Here is a 14,631-nt window from a genome sequence, read left to right as displayed (position 1 = left end):
AGTCTTAAATACAGATACAGATTTCAGACTTCAGGCAGAGAGTGTCTCTCTTGGCAGACAGATAGCTCTTTCTATGTCTGCTTTCAAACTGGCAAATTCTTGCTTGAGTTTATCTCCTTCTTAAGTATCTTATTAAAAGTGATGAGGAACCACTAATCCCTAAATTTCTGGTTGTTTCCCACCACTTCCTCTAGAACTGATAGGCCCCTTGGGCATGTAGCCTGCTTTCTGAGTTAACAGGTGAAAGTTCTGCTCAATGCCTTAAGTTACCAGACTTGACATGGTGTATAGAAGACCAGTGGGCAATTCTAGTTCTTCACTGGCTACTACCTAATTTCTAAAGCAGTTTAGAAATATATTTTAGGTTTTGTTACTTAGTATCCTGTTTCCAGGTGCTAATTTCTGTATCAAGCTAAGCTAAAGTGAAGGTCATGTGGCTATAACAAAGAGATTCCAAAATAGGACTTGTATAGGAAGTGTTAGTCTAGCTGGCCCAGTCCCTTAGAGTGGTTCTGCTATTCAACATCACTGATACATCTGGATTTCTTCTAATTTTGTTGTTCTACCAACTATACGAATGCCCTTTTTAATGGAAGAGGAGAATGTGGGGAACGAATTAGTAGTTTGCCAAAATCATTAGCAAGTAGGCTCCAAATGTTCCAAGATTAATCAATATCTTAGAAATCACTACAGTGTGGCATCCATCTCATTGTCCTCCTGTTTGACAAAGAGTAAGAATCTAAAGCCATTCTCCATAAATACCTTTTGACTGAAATCATGAAATTGAAATTGTCCATTGTTTCTCACTTGGAAATAACCCAGCCTTCCTACTGGAGTAGTGATGTTTGATAGTTGAAATGTCTGAGGATCACCATTATCATTTAGACACCCAAAAGGACTGAATTCATAATTGAGGTGAGGGTCATCACCTCAAAATTCAGCAATGTCCCACCCAAAATATGTAAAAAAAAAATCAAATTTCCTAATCCACAGCCTTCATTTTCAGGTCATTAATGTCAGAATTGAGACAAGAGTACAGATTTTCTGACTATCAGTTAGGCTCATTTTCTAAAATCCAATCCCTGAAGAATAGTCTTGAGGGAAATTACACTTTATTTTTTTTTAAATGTCTCTTGGTTGCCACCTGTTCTATAACCACAGCAACTTACCTGCATAATTCTGTCTTTTCTTACCGTAGTTGAAGAGTGAAAAAAATCTTTTAAAAATAGAATGACAGTTGTAGGGGAAGGAAATCAAAATCTAAATACAGTATCTCTATATGCATATATAAATAGGAATATAAACAGACAAATATAGACTGTGACTATAAAACAGTAAGACTTTATTTTGGTATGAAATTTGTGGAATCAATCTCACTGCTTTATATTCAGGCTTGTACATATGAAGGTGCTGTGCTTTCCTTACTTCAATAAAGAAGGTTCTGGAGGAAAGTGTGGAGGCATCAGGATGGGAGTGACTGAGTCCATGAGCACCAGGCAGATGTCTCTGTGGACCAGGTGTTAGGACAGAGGGTTGGTGTCTAGGAGGTTGGAACCAACAAACCAAGAGAAGGAGAAGCAGCAAGGGAGAAACCATGAGTCAGGAAGATGACAGGGACCCTTGCAGAAGGGAGCCAGCAGTAGACTTGATACATAGGCAGGTGTCAGGGAAATGAGCCAGGAGGCCCCAGGAAAAGGAGGTCTCAATGCTGAATGACACAATAAAGCCCGGTGTACCTTATATGTTTCCTGCTGCAAACCACATTATCAGCAGCCACAAAATAAAGTAGAAACACAACATAGAAATACCAACAATAAACATACATACCGGAAGAGGATTCCCAGAGAAAGCCACCATGTTGCCTGGAAGGGAAAATGAAATAAGGAGTAGTAAAAGTTAGGTATAAGAGCAAATGGCAACATTTTAAAATCTTAGCCTGTTGAGGATGCAAGAGAGCACATTGTGACTGCAAGTTTCATGTGGACCCCCGAGGAGGGACAACATACCATTTGGCTTAGGATTTTCATGTCCTTTCTTTTCCTGTGTTATTTAAGCAGTGAAAAAAAAAATCTGTTACATATAGATGACAGGTTCTGGAGAAGAAAATGGAAAACTAAATATATTAGGTATATATGCATAAACAGAAACAGGGAAGAAGACATAATAAGAAGGCTGTGCCCCTCGCAGCAGGCTGCATTGGGAATGGATACAAAGATGCATCCTTTTCTGTAGGTCCCTGAGCTATTTATTTTTATTTGGATATTGCTGAGAGGGTTGAGAATGTGTGAACTTGCTCACTCTTTTTAGAGTCTGAGACTGTCAGGTTCTGGAGCTCCTCTGTGTTCCCCAGTGTTCTGACTTTAAATAGTTTAGTATATGTTTTTAAAAAAGTGTAAGTAACTTATCATTTGCCTCCTTAAAAACCTGTCCCATTTTTACTGCTGTCTGGTTGCTACAAACGGGCATTTTCAAATCTGGTACCAGGGGGAAGGTCACCTGAATGGACTTTTTTTTATCTACTCCTTTTCTCAGAACCCGAGCACAATCAGACTGCTGTCTTTTCTCTGTCAATGGCCCTCTTTCATTCCCACGCACATAGCATTTTACTTAAAAAAAAAAAAAAAAAAAAAGAAAAAGCTTCAGTTTAACAACTTACTTAGTGGGTGTGTTTGAAAGATGAGCTGGCTAGCTGCTCACCAGCCCACATACCAAACTTCTCGGCTTGCTGTTCTGTAATCCAGAATTCAGGAGTTTAGAATGGGAGGAAATGGGAGATCTGTAATGCAAGATCATTCGTTCCCCCCCCCCCTTGCTAAAATGTCTAGCTACCATTAACTGCAGAGCCACGGTTGACTCATGACAGTGAGGAGGTGGCCATAGCATGTCACTGAAATCACGTTCGTCTCATTCTTGAGGCTTCTGTGTCACAACTGCTTCGGTCATCTAGATGTTTCTTTGCCTTCCTCTGACTGAATTCCAGCCTTTACTGTGGCAAGTAATCTCTCCAGTGGCTGAGAGAGAATCAAAGGAGAGGATTTGGGGAAGTTAGAGCTTTAAGGGAACTTAAGGATCAACTGCTTCACCTCCTCTTTTGCAGAATGGGAAGAGAAACCTGGTGAAATGCTAGCTGGGGAAGCTAAGAAAGTCAGCTAGTCATGGAACTCAGGTGTCCTTCCAGGCTCTTTCTACCAGGTCATGGGTATTTCTTTGCCATTGGCAGGAGACTGCACAATGGTATCCAAGTATTTGCTCTATAAATAGACGCTTCTCAGGGTTCTTTATTCTTTATGTTCTATATAACATTGTTGCTAGCAGCAATTTCCAGCCACAGTGCAGTTAGCAAACAGAAGAATGAAAAATCCCTATCCTTTCCTTTTCTTTTCCGTTGTTTTGTGACTTTCTCCAAGGAAGACCTGGATTGAATCTTAGAAAGAGAGAGAGAGAGAGAGAGAGAAAGAGATGTCTGAAACCCCCTGCTTTGCTCAGTGTAATTTCTGTAATTTTTGTATTTGGAAAAATATAAGTATCCTGAGATATATATCCAATTTCCTGAGAAGACAGTGGATTCCTCTGTCCCCATTGGAAATCTGCTCTTTTCTTCACGTCAGTATCCTTTTTGATTTAATCTTGAAGTGCAAAATACTGTTGGACTGCCTTGGCTAATATCAGTAGTAGCTACATGCCACTGTAAGTGGAGGCACAAAAATTGTTCCTCACAGATGGCTGTGTCCCCTTCTCCTTGTGACAGTGTCTCAGCTAAAACATTTTCAAGTGTGTGTTTCCTGATGGGTGCTTGGGCCTGTGACTGCCATATGGTGTCAAGAGCAACATCTGCATGGATATCTTCTGGATAATAAGTACCTGAAAAGCATTTATTAGGGCTTTGGGGAAACCCTTGAGGTCTGGGTATGCAGTCATCACATGATATACTCTTTATTTGTCCATTTATTTGTGCTTTTTTCATTCAGCAGATACTTCGTGAGCTCCTACTGTGAGCTGGGTGCTGGGGTAATGCACCGAATGAGATGCAATCCCTGCTCTCCATGAGCACAGAGTCTAGTTGGGGATAAAAATGAGAATTATTACATAACCTGGTATGATAATCACTCTGCAAAGTGCTTACTGGCAGAAGCGTAGAGGAAGTGCAAAGAGATTGTGTTTCCCTTGCTCTATGAAGGCAGAGCAATCTTCTGGGCTGGAGGGAGGGCATAAGGATAGACAGGCATAGGCCTAGGGAAGGAACGAAGCCCCAGGCAGAAGAGAGAGCATGTGTAGTGACACAGAGGAGTGAGAACACAAGTCCTCTTGGGAAACTGCAGTATTTTGGTATGGCAAAGGGGGACTACCTGAGAGATGAGACCAGAAAAGCAGCAGAGGCCCAGATCTCAGCCAGTCTTCTCAGCCAAACCCGGACTTTGTCCTTTCCTGTGAATTTAATGGAAACTATTAAAGCCTAATGTGATCACATTTATGGATTGGAAAACTGAGCTGGGAAATAGAGTGGGTTTGTGGTGAGACTGAAGGCAGAGACATGGTTGAGAAGCAGCTGTGGTGGTTTACACAGAAATGTTGGTGGCTTGAAGCAAGGCTGTGCAGAGGGGTCCCAGGGCTGTTGTCGTGATAGAATTGATAACACTTGGTAACTGCCAAATGTGAAGAAAGCAGCAGACTGGAATGCCATTCGGCAACTGCACTGGAGCTACCTACTGTGATAGGAAGCATGGGGCAGGTTATCTGATGGGGTGAGGTTGGGGCTGAGGAACACAGAGTGAAATGCCCATGGTGCATGTGGGAGGGTCTGTCTAGAAGGCATTGGGGCACACAGGTCTGCAACTCAGCAGAGGTATTAGCCCAGAGACATAAATTTGTTGGTCATTGGCAAATGTTTGGTAGCTGAAAATCTACATGTGGAAGGGGAACCAGGAATAGAAACTAAATAAAATACTCAGTATGAATCAGGCTTCCTGGATTCAAATCCTGGCTACCACTTATGGGCTGTGTAAACTCTGGGCAAGTCATCTCATCTCTCTAAACCTTGGTTTCCTTTTCTGTAAAATAGAAATGATCATAGTAAGCACCCCACGTGTCATGTGAAGTCCTTAGTCAAGTGTCTGGCACACTGTAAATGCCAATCAATATTGGCTATGTTATTGCTGTTATTAAATTGAGAGTCTAAGATGGGAACTGAAAAGAGGATTGCGCATGAGGGATACTTAACATTTCAGAGAGAAATATCTGCAAAGCTGGAGTAGGGGGTGAAGCCATGAACAACTGAGGATGCAAACACATTTGGGCAGTGGCCAGTAGTGTCAAATATTACTGGGAGCTCAAGAAACAGTAGGTTTGGCAAATAGTGTGATATTTTTTCAAGGAAAAACACATTGGAGGGTAAAAATAGGAGTCAGACTCTAGTGGATTTAAAAGTAAATAATGGAAAAGGAGATGATAGAGACTGGAGTATGGAATATTGTTTTATATTGGCTATAAAAATAAAGAGAATTTCAGTAACTAGAAGAGGTTTTTTTTGTTGTTGTTGTTTGTTTGTTTTAAGATTTTGTTTATTCATGAGCAACACAGAGAGGAGAGAGAAAAAGAGGCCCAGACACAAGGAGAGAGAGAAGCAGGCTCCATGCAGGGAGCCCAACGTGGGACTCCATCTCGGGTCTCCAGGATCAGGCCCTGGGCTGAAGGTGGCGCTAAACCCCTGAGCCACCTGGGCTGCCCTAGAAGAGGCTTTGAAGAAGAGAGAGGGCTTTTGTAAAGTTGGAGGAAACTGTCATGTTCAGAAACTGAAGGAAAAGAAATATCTGCACGAGACCCAGGTTAAAACTCAATGTTGATCTCTTCTCCTATGCCAGATAAAGTTGAGGTAAGTCCTCAAGTCCAAGGTCAAGGGTAAAAAGAGGAAGAGAAGCAACTTTAGCTGATCTCCAGGCATTGTACTAGGTGCTTTCCATTCAATCACTTATTGAATCTTCATGGAGACTGGGCAAGGGAGTTGCCCATTAATAATATCTATTTTTTACTCAAAGAAATTAAGACTTACAGAGAGTAGATAATTCACACAAGGTCACAAATAAAAGTTGGGATTTGACCATGCTCTGTTGCTTTCAAAGCTTGTATTGTGTCTCCTGTGGTATTTAGTGGTTTCATTTACATGATAGATTTTTGGAGAGTGCATATTTATCATGATGGATGGTTTTAGCAAATAGTATCAGCACTTGACCACATCCTTTTGGATCCCTTCACGATTTTCCCACACACCGGGTCTCATTGCTTTCTTTGTCTTCAGCTAGCACCTATACCTCTTTGTTGGAAATCTGTCCTTGTGCAGTATTTTCTTATGCAGAGAGCAGGAACTTCCTGGAAAATTAGGTTCTCCAATGCCACTCCATGCTCTTTGGCCTTAAGCAACGTTTGCTGGGTGCCGTGGTGTAGTACCTAGCATTCTAGTCCCTGATATAAAAACTCTGAGGTGTGACCCTATGCTGCCACCAGATTTCCTCCAGAGAATCCTGCTCCCATTATTCTCTATGGTAGTTTGCTTGATGTCATGTCTTTAGTTTTGTAAGTCTCCTGTTGTTGTTGTAACAAATCACAATTTTAGTGACTTAAACTAACAAAAATGCATACTTTTAGAGTTCTGCAGGAGTCCTGTCTGCTGAAGTCCTGGGCTAACAGGGTGTTGATAGAATTGTGTTCTCTTTAGTAGGAGCTTTGAGAAAATCCTTTTCTTTGCAGAAATTCAGTTCCATGTGGTTTAAGTCCCATTTCCTTGTGGGCTATCTGCCCTTAGCTCCTAGAGGCCTCCTTGTATGTGGCCTCCAACATCTGAGAGCCAGCACAGGGCCTCAGACCTAGCTCATGCTGCCATCTCCCTGATCTGCTCTCCTGCACAAGGACAGATTCATATTTAAGGACTCTCTCAATTACTTTGGGCCTGTTCCTATGGCCCAGGACAATCTCCCTACTTTACAGTCAGCTGATTAGCAACCTTAGTTCCATATGCAACCTTTCCAGCCTTTTGTCATGGAAGGCAATACAGTCATCAATTCTGGGTATGAGGAAGCAGACACCTTTTTTGAGGGGGGCCATCATTCTGCCCACCAGGACCTCCTGTCCTTGTGTATCCATTGTCCTACTCCCCCTACTGTCTTTCTTTCTTTCTTTCTTTCTTTCTTTCTTTCTTTCTTTCTTTCTTTCTTTCTTTCTTTTTTTTGTGACAGTACTTCCTTATAAATCACTGTCATAAGAAACCTCCTCTCAGGATCTGCTCTTGGGGAATCTAACCCCAAACAATGATGAACGTTCAGATTCCATGACTTGTGTGGGTTGGCGAATTGGGAATGGCCAGCAGGGAGTGGAGGCCAGCGCACCCAGTACAGGCACATGGCCACATGACTGGGGCCATGCTTGCCCTCGCTGGGCTCCCTGGCTTTCTGGCAGTCAGACAGGAAGAACAGGGAAGACCTTGCTAATCAGATTCTCCAGCTCCCCTGAGAGCCTCTGCACCTCATCAGCACAGCACCCTCGGCAGCCTCACCTACCAGGGTCTCAGTGCGTGACATCTATAAATACAAGCCAGCGGTTCTGCTGCAACTGTCAAAGGCAGCCGCTCGTTAGTTAGCAACAGATAGCAGCCAAGGCTGGCCCGGCCTGACGCCACGTGCTGAGGCATAGAAAATGAACATGCCACCCATTTCAGGGTCAATATGCAAAACAGAAAAGGGAAACCTGGAAGCTTGACAGCCTGTCACAATGATTATTAGCTGTCTCCCAGATTCCTGCGGGCCTCAAGCTCCATGTTCACATTTAGCCAGTCAGCGTTCTGTAAGGACACTTTCTCTGGCACTCTTCTCGCAGTGTGCATCGCTTGGGTCTGTTTCATCATGTGCTGAATTCCTTGTCCTTTAGATACACAGGTGCTCCAGTTATACCCCATGCAGCACGGTCCCCAGGGATGAAGGTACATATACTTAAATCCAGGACAGCTTCTGATGGATCAGCCAGGTTGATGGCAGGCTCTGCTAGGTAATAAAAGGGGGAAGGGGCTCACACTAGAGCATGCGCTGCTGAAGCCAGTTTGCATCTGGTCCTTGCAAATACTGCTCAGAATCTGTTAGCTGGAAGGCTGTGACTGAAGGAGGCCTCGGTGTTAATGGTCGTGATATGTGCCCCAGGCTTACTTTGCCTTTACTCCCCTTCCTTTCACCAACTTAAAGCTCCAATTTATGCTTCCACTTCCCTTTACAACATAATCCTCACTCCCTGAAATTTACACCTACATTCCAGACTCCACATGATAGCGTATTCATAATGCCACCCTTGAAAAGGCTTTTATGATCTTAAATTTTATACTTCTCAACATTTTTTACCACTTTCAGCATATACATTCTTAATATCTCAACCAAGGGGAGCAGATTAAAAAGAAAAATACCATAAAATAATTCAGTGAAGACCTAATAAAAGATGCAATCAATCAAGTGAGTGACAGTAGCAGTTTCTTTTAACATCAAATCTAATGGTTTCTTTTTCTAGTACAAAAGTGCTCCATTAACAGTGTGAGTCTTTTATTTAGGTAATTCACACGAGTGGTTGCCAGATGTAGTTTATTTTCAGGAGGGCACACTTATAGAAGTGGCACACTGAGCCGAGACAGAGTTATCTCCATCTAACGTACTCTCTGATGACCTTTCAGAGTGAAAATAGCAGTGAAATCCTAAAACCAAAACCCTCAAAATCAGATCCAAGTAGCACTTCACATTTGAAATGATGGTTGGATATCAGGGCTGGTCTATAGAGAATTGTGGAGTGATTCTTTGCCTCACCGTCTAGCCTTAATGCACAGCTGTGGCTGATTTGCCAGGGCCTCCGCCTGCACTGCCACAGCCACCTGCACCAGCAGCCAGGCTTGCTCAGGCTTCTTCACTGTTCAGAATCCCTCTCTTCAATCAAAACTCACCTGTTTGAGTCCATTTCCCCTAAATGCTTCTTTTCTGTGAGCTACTCCAATCAATATACGTTCACTAATATATTCACTTGGTAAGGTGATTGATGAGTGTCTACTCTGAGTGTCCATTAGTAAAGAAACCTTTTGAAGTCGATGCCTTTAACCCAGAGAAGTGGCTGCAATGATGTTAAGTAGAAGGTGAAGTAAACTGGCTTGGTTTCAGAGAGACTTGGCTTGGAATCCGGGCTGGTGGTGCATGACCTAGCGCCTTTGGACATGTTAACTGTGTCCTGAAGACTTAGGTCCTGTTTTGATGGCAGTGTGGATGATAGTGCCAATATTGTATTTCTTCTTTCAAAGCTACATGTGGAGTGACTATTTTTAGTGATTAAATGAGAAGAGGTAGATTGAAATACTTGATGTAACATCCACCTAAGAGAAATTTCCCTAAAAAAAATGATCAAAAAAGATGGTGCAAATTTCTGGGAAGATGGTTTTTGAGTTGCATAACTTTTGTTCTCTTTCAAACCTATCATAAGTTAGCTGCTTACTCCACTGACCAAAGTAGGGGAAGTAGGGCTGGCTTTGGGTGACAGAGATCTGAAGTGCTTCAGAAGATGGTGAAGGACATTGAGATCTGACTGTAGTGAAATGCAGCAGAATATCCTACTCCAGCAAAAGTCTATCTAGAGTTGACAAGATAGGCAAATGCCTAAAATTAAAGATGACTTCTTATCAGTGGATAAATGAATGGCTTCTTAGGTTAATAACTTTGGGGACATGAAGATTTAGGGATAGCAATTCTTTTCTAGGTGTAAGGCTACTGTATTTTTTTTTTTTTTTTGAATTTTACTTTTTAATTTAAAGTAGGGTTTAAGTCTTGGGTATATCATTTAATAATTACATGCCCTAAGAAAAACTATTTAAACTTCTTATGTCCTAATTTCTGTATTTGTAAAGTATTTGGGATGTAGCATGTAATCCCTACGATTGTTTCCAGGTCTAGAATTGGCTGCAAACTGTGTTCTCATAACTTCCTTAAACATCTCATCAAAAAGGCTGCAATTGCACATCTTATATTTCTAACAGAGCTTGATCATACCCATGTAAGCCCTTCAACTTCTTCCTACATTTCTTTTGGCTGACTTTTCTCCCATTTTCCTTTCTTTACCTTCTCTCATTCTCTCTCTTAAATCTCTTGCATTGGACAGGTCAAGCTATGAATAGAATTTATTTTATAGAGGACTTGCTAGGCAATCACATCCTTGAAGGATTCAAAACACTGCTTTGTTAGTATAAAGACACAGAGAAGAGTAATTTAGACAAATGAGTGGGATGGATTACAAGAATGGGAAGGAAGGGGTTCTTTTTTTTTTTTTTTTAAAGATTTTATTTACTTATTCATGAGAGACAGAGAGAGAGAAAGAGCCAGAGACAGAGGCAGAGGGAGAAGCAGGCCGCATGCAGGGAGCCCCATGTGGGGCTGGATCCTGGGTCTCCAGGATCACACCCTGGGCCAAAGGCAGGCGCCAAACTGCTAAGCCACCCAGGCATCCTGGAAGGAAGGGTTTCTAAACAATCAACAATCCTAGGATAAGGACAAAATATCATTGTCCTGAAGATAAGCAGAAGGAGGAAAAACAGAGCAAAGCTATGTGGCTTATTCAATAGGACATAAGAGTAAGGGCTAATATTTACTGAATTTTCACCATGTAGAAGGAACTGGCTTAAATTTCTTACTAAATCCTTAGAAGAAGATACCTTTAATAATCTGACAAGGAGGGTACCGGGTGGTTCAGTTGGTTAAGTGTCTGTCTTTGGCTCAGGTCATGATCCCAGGGTCCTGGGATCAAGCCTTGCATCGAGCTCCCTGCTCAACGGGGAGTCCGCCTCTCTCTCTCTCTCTCTCTACCTCCCCACTCTGCTCATGCTCTGTGTCTCAAATAAATAAATAAAATCTAAAAATAAAAAATATAATTTGACAAAGATGAGGAAACTGAGGTCCAGAAAATATAAATTTATTACCCAAATTGACTCAGTAAAGGAGTGGCATAGTTGGCAAATAGAGTTAAGTCATTTGCATCCAAAAGCCAGTGAGGTTCACCACTACAGTCTACAGTTTTCTAGCACCTGAAGATATGAATTTGGACAGAAATGAAGTATGGACCCTACATGGTGTTCATCTGAATGTGACAGACAGGTGCTGAGCATATCAAGAAGAAGCCAAGTTGAGTCAGATTAGAAAGGCTATTACTAAATATGCCTTGGGTCAGGGTGGAGAGATGGGAATGAGGGAGATTGCTTTATCCTTTAGAATAAAGCAGGAACATAGGATATTCTATATTAACATCCACAGGTTTTCTGAGACTAGTCACAAATAGCATGGAGAAACATAAGGTAAAACACACTTTTAAAATGAGAAAGTGTGTATGTGTGTGTGTATTTGCTGAAGTGTTATTTGGATGACTCACTGAAAAGGTAGGTTAATGCATTCACTGAATTTTTCAGTTGTTTTAAGAATAATCTGCTCTCTTGCCTTATGCCAGACTAAAAGGGCTTTCTAAACAGTCGCATAAAAAAATAAAATAAAATATACCAAACGGTGTTGTCCTTGAACCTTTCTTCATACACTTATTTAAAATTAATATACTTGAATCGAATAATCCACCTATCTGTGGCACCTGGTGGCTTAGAGCTATATATAATACATATTAATAAACTAGGAGAATGTGGTTCCTGCCACACTCGTTTTGTTTTCGTTCTTCTGACGGGGCTCTTGCTGTCAGAGGCTTCTTCTCAGATAATGAAAGGCAACACAAGACATACACATTCATTCCTTCTTCCCCTCAATCCTCTGTCCTGTCATCTGTGAGCAACAGAACCTTCCATTAGTGTTCATTTTAATAAGCCAATTTCTTTGGGTTTATAGTGACAACTTTTAAATTAGTGGGGATCCATGTCAGTTTTTCAAAGGGGGTATCTACATGTTACTCTTTCACAATTAGGTTTTGGTTTAGCAAGGTCTTTACTAATTTTAAGAGAATGCAGCGGGGTGCTTTTTCTCTGCCTCCTTATTTTGGTAATGTCTGGTTGTTAACGGAATGATATTTTTAAAAGGACACACTTAGAAAAATGTCAATAATACCAACAAAGAGCTGATTCCTCTGGAACTTATGCATAGATTACCTCTCTCATCATAGTTCTGCCCTGTAGGTATGTCCTATTTCTGTGATTTATGGATGCATATCAAGAAGACTTCATAAAGTTGTATATGTGTGTGTGTGTGTGTGTTTAGGATTCATGTTTTCATTTTTCACTCCATTTCAATAGTTTAGCACTGTTTGGAAATTTAAAAATAAAGCTTGGTATTAAGTTTAGGCAAAAGTTGCAGGGCAAAACAAAAGGGCAGGGCGAAATTTGGGAAAAAATGGCTTTGGTTAATGAAGAAAATCCATTTTCAACTGGGGACTCAATAAGAAGATAAGTCAAACCAAGGCTGTTTGCTGGGATACTTCTGACCATCTAAGTTCTTTCTGGAGATTTGATGGTAGTTAGTGGGAGTGCTGACATTTGGTTTTGTCCTCTTCAGTCAGTGTGGCATTTTGATGTCCCAAAATTCTTCTGAAGCATTTGACCATCAATATAATTATACCACACATACTGTTATTGGTGGACCCTCCAATGGCTTTGTCCACAACCCCCACATCTTGTGTGGAAGGCTTTTGAGTTAGATGCTGAGACTGAACAGAGGGGATGGTATATATCACTGTAAGCCTTCTTTCTGAGAGGTCAGCTATAGAGAGTAAAAGCAAGCTATCTGGTCTAACAAATAGAGCCAAAATCTAAAAATCTCAGAAGGGTTATTTCTTTTTCATATTAACAATCCAAGTAGGTGTTCCTAATTTTATACTTCTTTTAGAATCATTCCATAAAACCAACTTCATGTGTAACTCCTTGTTGAGAAAGATAAACTATATTAAAATAAATGATTTCCCTAGGAATGGGCACTTAAGAATTGGAAGGGATCTCACAGATCTTCCTGACCTGGAGGAGCAAAGAGTCAGTGTTACTAAAAAAACAAATCGTGGCTGCCAATTGAAGAATCATTCTGAGATCAGAGTGAATTTTCTATTGGTTTCTAAGTTAACATTTTCATACTTGGAATATAATCTTTATTACTGTGGTAATTGTTGAAAATGAGTGAAAAAGCGTGTGTGTGTTGGTATTTAGCTAGATGAGTGATATTCCTGTATCTCAGTGTCGTGGAGATGTCCAACTGTTGAAAAGATTTTGTCAATGAAATTATTTCTTATTGAGGTCCCAATCTTCTGGGCCCTTCTTTGGTTCCTCTTGGCTGTATAACTTAGAGGAAGTAGAAAGGATTATGTTTTGTCAGGAAAGAAAGCCAGCATAACATTTCAACTCCATGCTAACAAGTTATACTTTGACAGTATCATTCAGCCTTCACTGTGAACTCTAATTAACTCAAACTTCACTGAAATCTGACTTCTCTTATTTGGCGCTTGTTTATGGCTAATTATTTTGCTCCCCTGACCTATACTGTTGAAATATCAAATGCATATTTGTAGGTAATATTGGCAACTTTTCTTCTTTCATGACTGTTAATAGTTTTTCCCATGATAAGAAGCCACATGTTGATATTCTTAAAGAAAGCTATCATTTCCTCAAAAGAAGGGCTGAGTGTTATTACAGAATCTGACTAAAAACTTTGGCAGGAAACAGTGTGTGAAAAACAGAAAACAAAAACACCACATCTCCACCAGGGGCTTTCACACTGCTCCCACAGAGCTACTGACCTCCTCCTGAAACTGATCAATTTTATCTGTAAAATAGGTAAAAAATGTATCCTTTCAAGATAAACTCTGAGCTGTTCCTGAGTTAAAAAAGCAACAAGAAGATACAAGTAAGGCTTGTATTTGAAGGGACAGAAACACATGTGATAGTATCCAGTGACAAAGCTAGACTCCAACACAGGTTGAATGCCAATGTTTGACCTGCTGAAAAAGCACTTACTGTTGTTGTCTATATAAAGAGAGTTTATGTTTACAGGGCAATCTGGCAAGCGGAATCTTTTCCCTCTATAATCCTATCAACATCTCTGTGGCAGTAAATAATTCAAGTCAACAAATATTTATTGAACAACTATTATAAGCAAATCACTGTGTAACATTCTCGAAGGTTTAAGAAAATAAGCACAACATAAACCCTGGATATAAAAGAGTTAGACATTTAACAAGAACGAGACAGGTAAGCAAACAACAGTATAACAAGGCATAATGTCATTTGGTTCTATACAAGTATAAACTGATGGAATTGAAAGGGATTAGCAAAAAATGTTTTATACGGTTAATTAAACACCAACTCCAAAAGGGCAAAGGCTGTGTTTTATGATCTGTTTAACATTAAACACTCAACACAGATGACATATTTCATAGGTTTTTCAAATCACTGGGGTTGTATCCATTGGATATTCATTAGCAACTGTTATACCAAGAAATCCCTGGAAAAGAAAAAGATTTCATATAAAAAGATGAATTTGCCTCAGTGAAGATTATCTCTGGTCATTTATTTTCCACATGTAGTTCTAGGGCACTTTTAGATACTTAAAATATCTTTAAGGGATTATAAGAGAGTCATTTAGGGAACTTGATGATGTCCTT

General features: G+C 40.5%; 1 long non-coding RNA gene across 5 annotated transcripts in view; it reads right to left on the bottom strand.

Moving 5' to 3' along the window:
* LOC112642792 (uncharacterized) overlaps positions 1 to 3,245 on the bottom strand; it is a 34,718-nt gene extending 31,473 nt beyond the window's left edge. For 2 of the 5 annotated variants that reach the window (XR_003125455.3, XR_003125454.3), the window contains exons 1-3: positions 2,830 to 3,245; positions 2,657 to 2,730; positions 1,828 to 1,862 (exon numbers count right to left, since the gene is read on the bottom strand). This is a non-coding gene — a long non-coding RNA (uncharacterized LOC112642792). Of the gene's footprint in view, positions 1 to 1,358; positions 1,507 to 1,827; positions 1,863 to 2,006; positions 2,041 to 2,656; positions 2,731 to 2,829 lie in introns of those variants that run through there. The other 3 variants (XR_004807009.2, XR_004807010.2, XR_003125456.3) reach the window with 3 other exon arrangements.
* Between the last annotated feature and the right edge of the window lie 11,386 nt (positions 3,246 to 14,631).

This window comes from Canis lupus, chromosome 19 (assembly GCF_003254725.2).
Source record: "Canis lupus dingo isolate Sandy chromosome 19, ASM325472v2, whole genome shotgun sequence".
NCBI lineage: Eukaryota > Metazoa > Chordata > Mammalia > Carnivora > Canidae > Canis > Canis lupus.
Note: the sequence above shows the minus strand (reverse complement) of the source record. Positions and strands in the feature narration are given on the sequence as shown.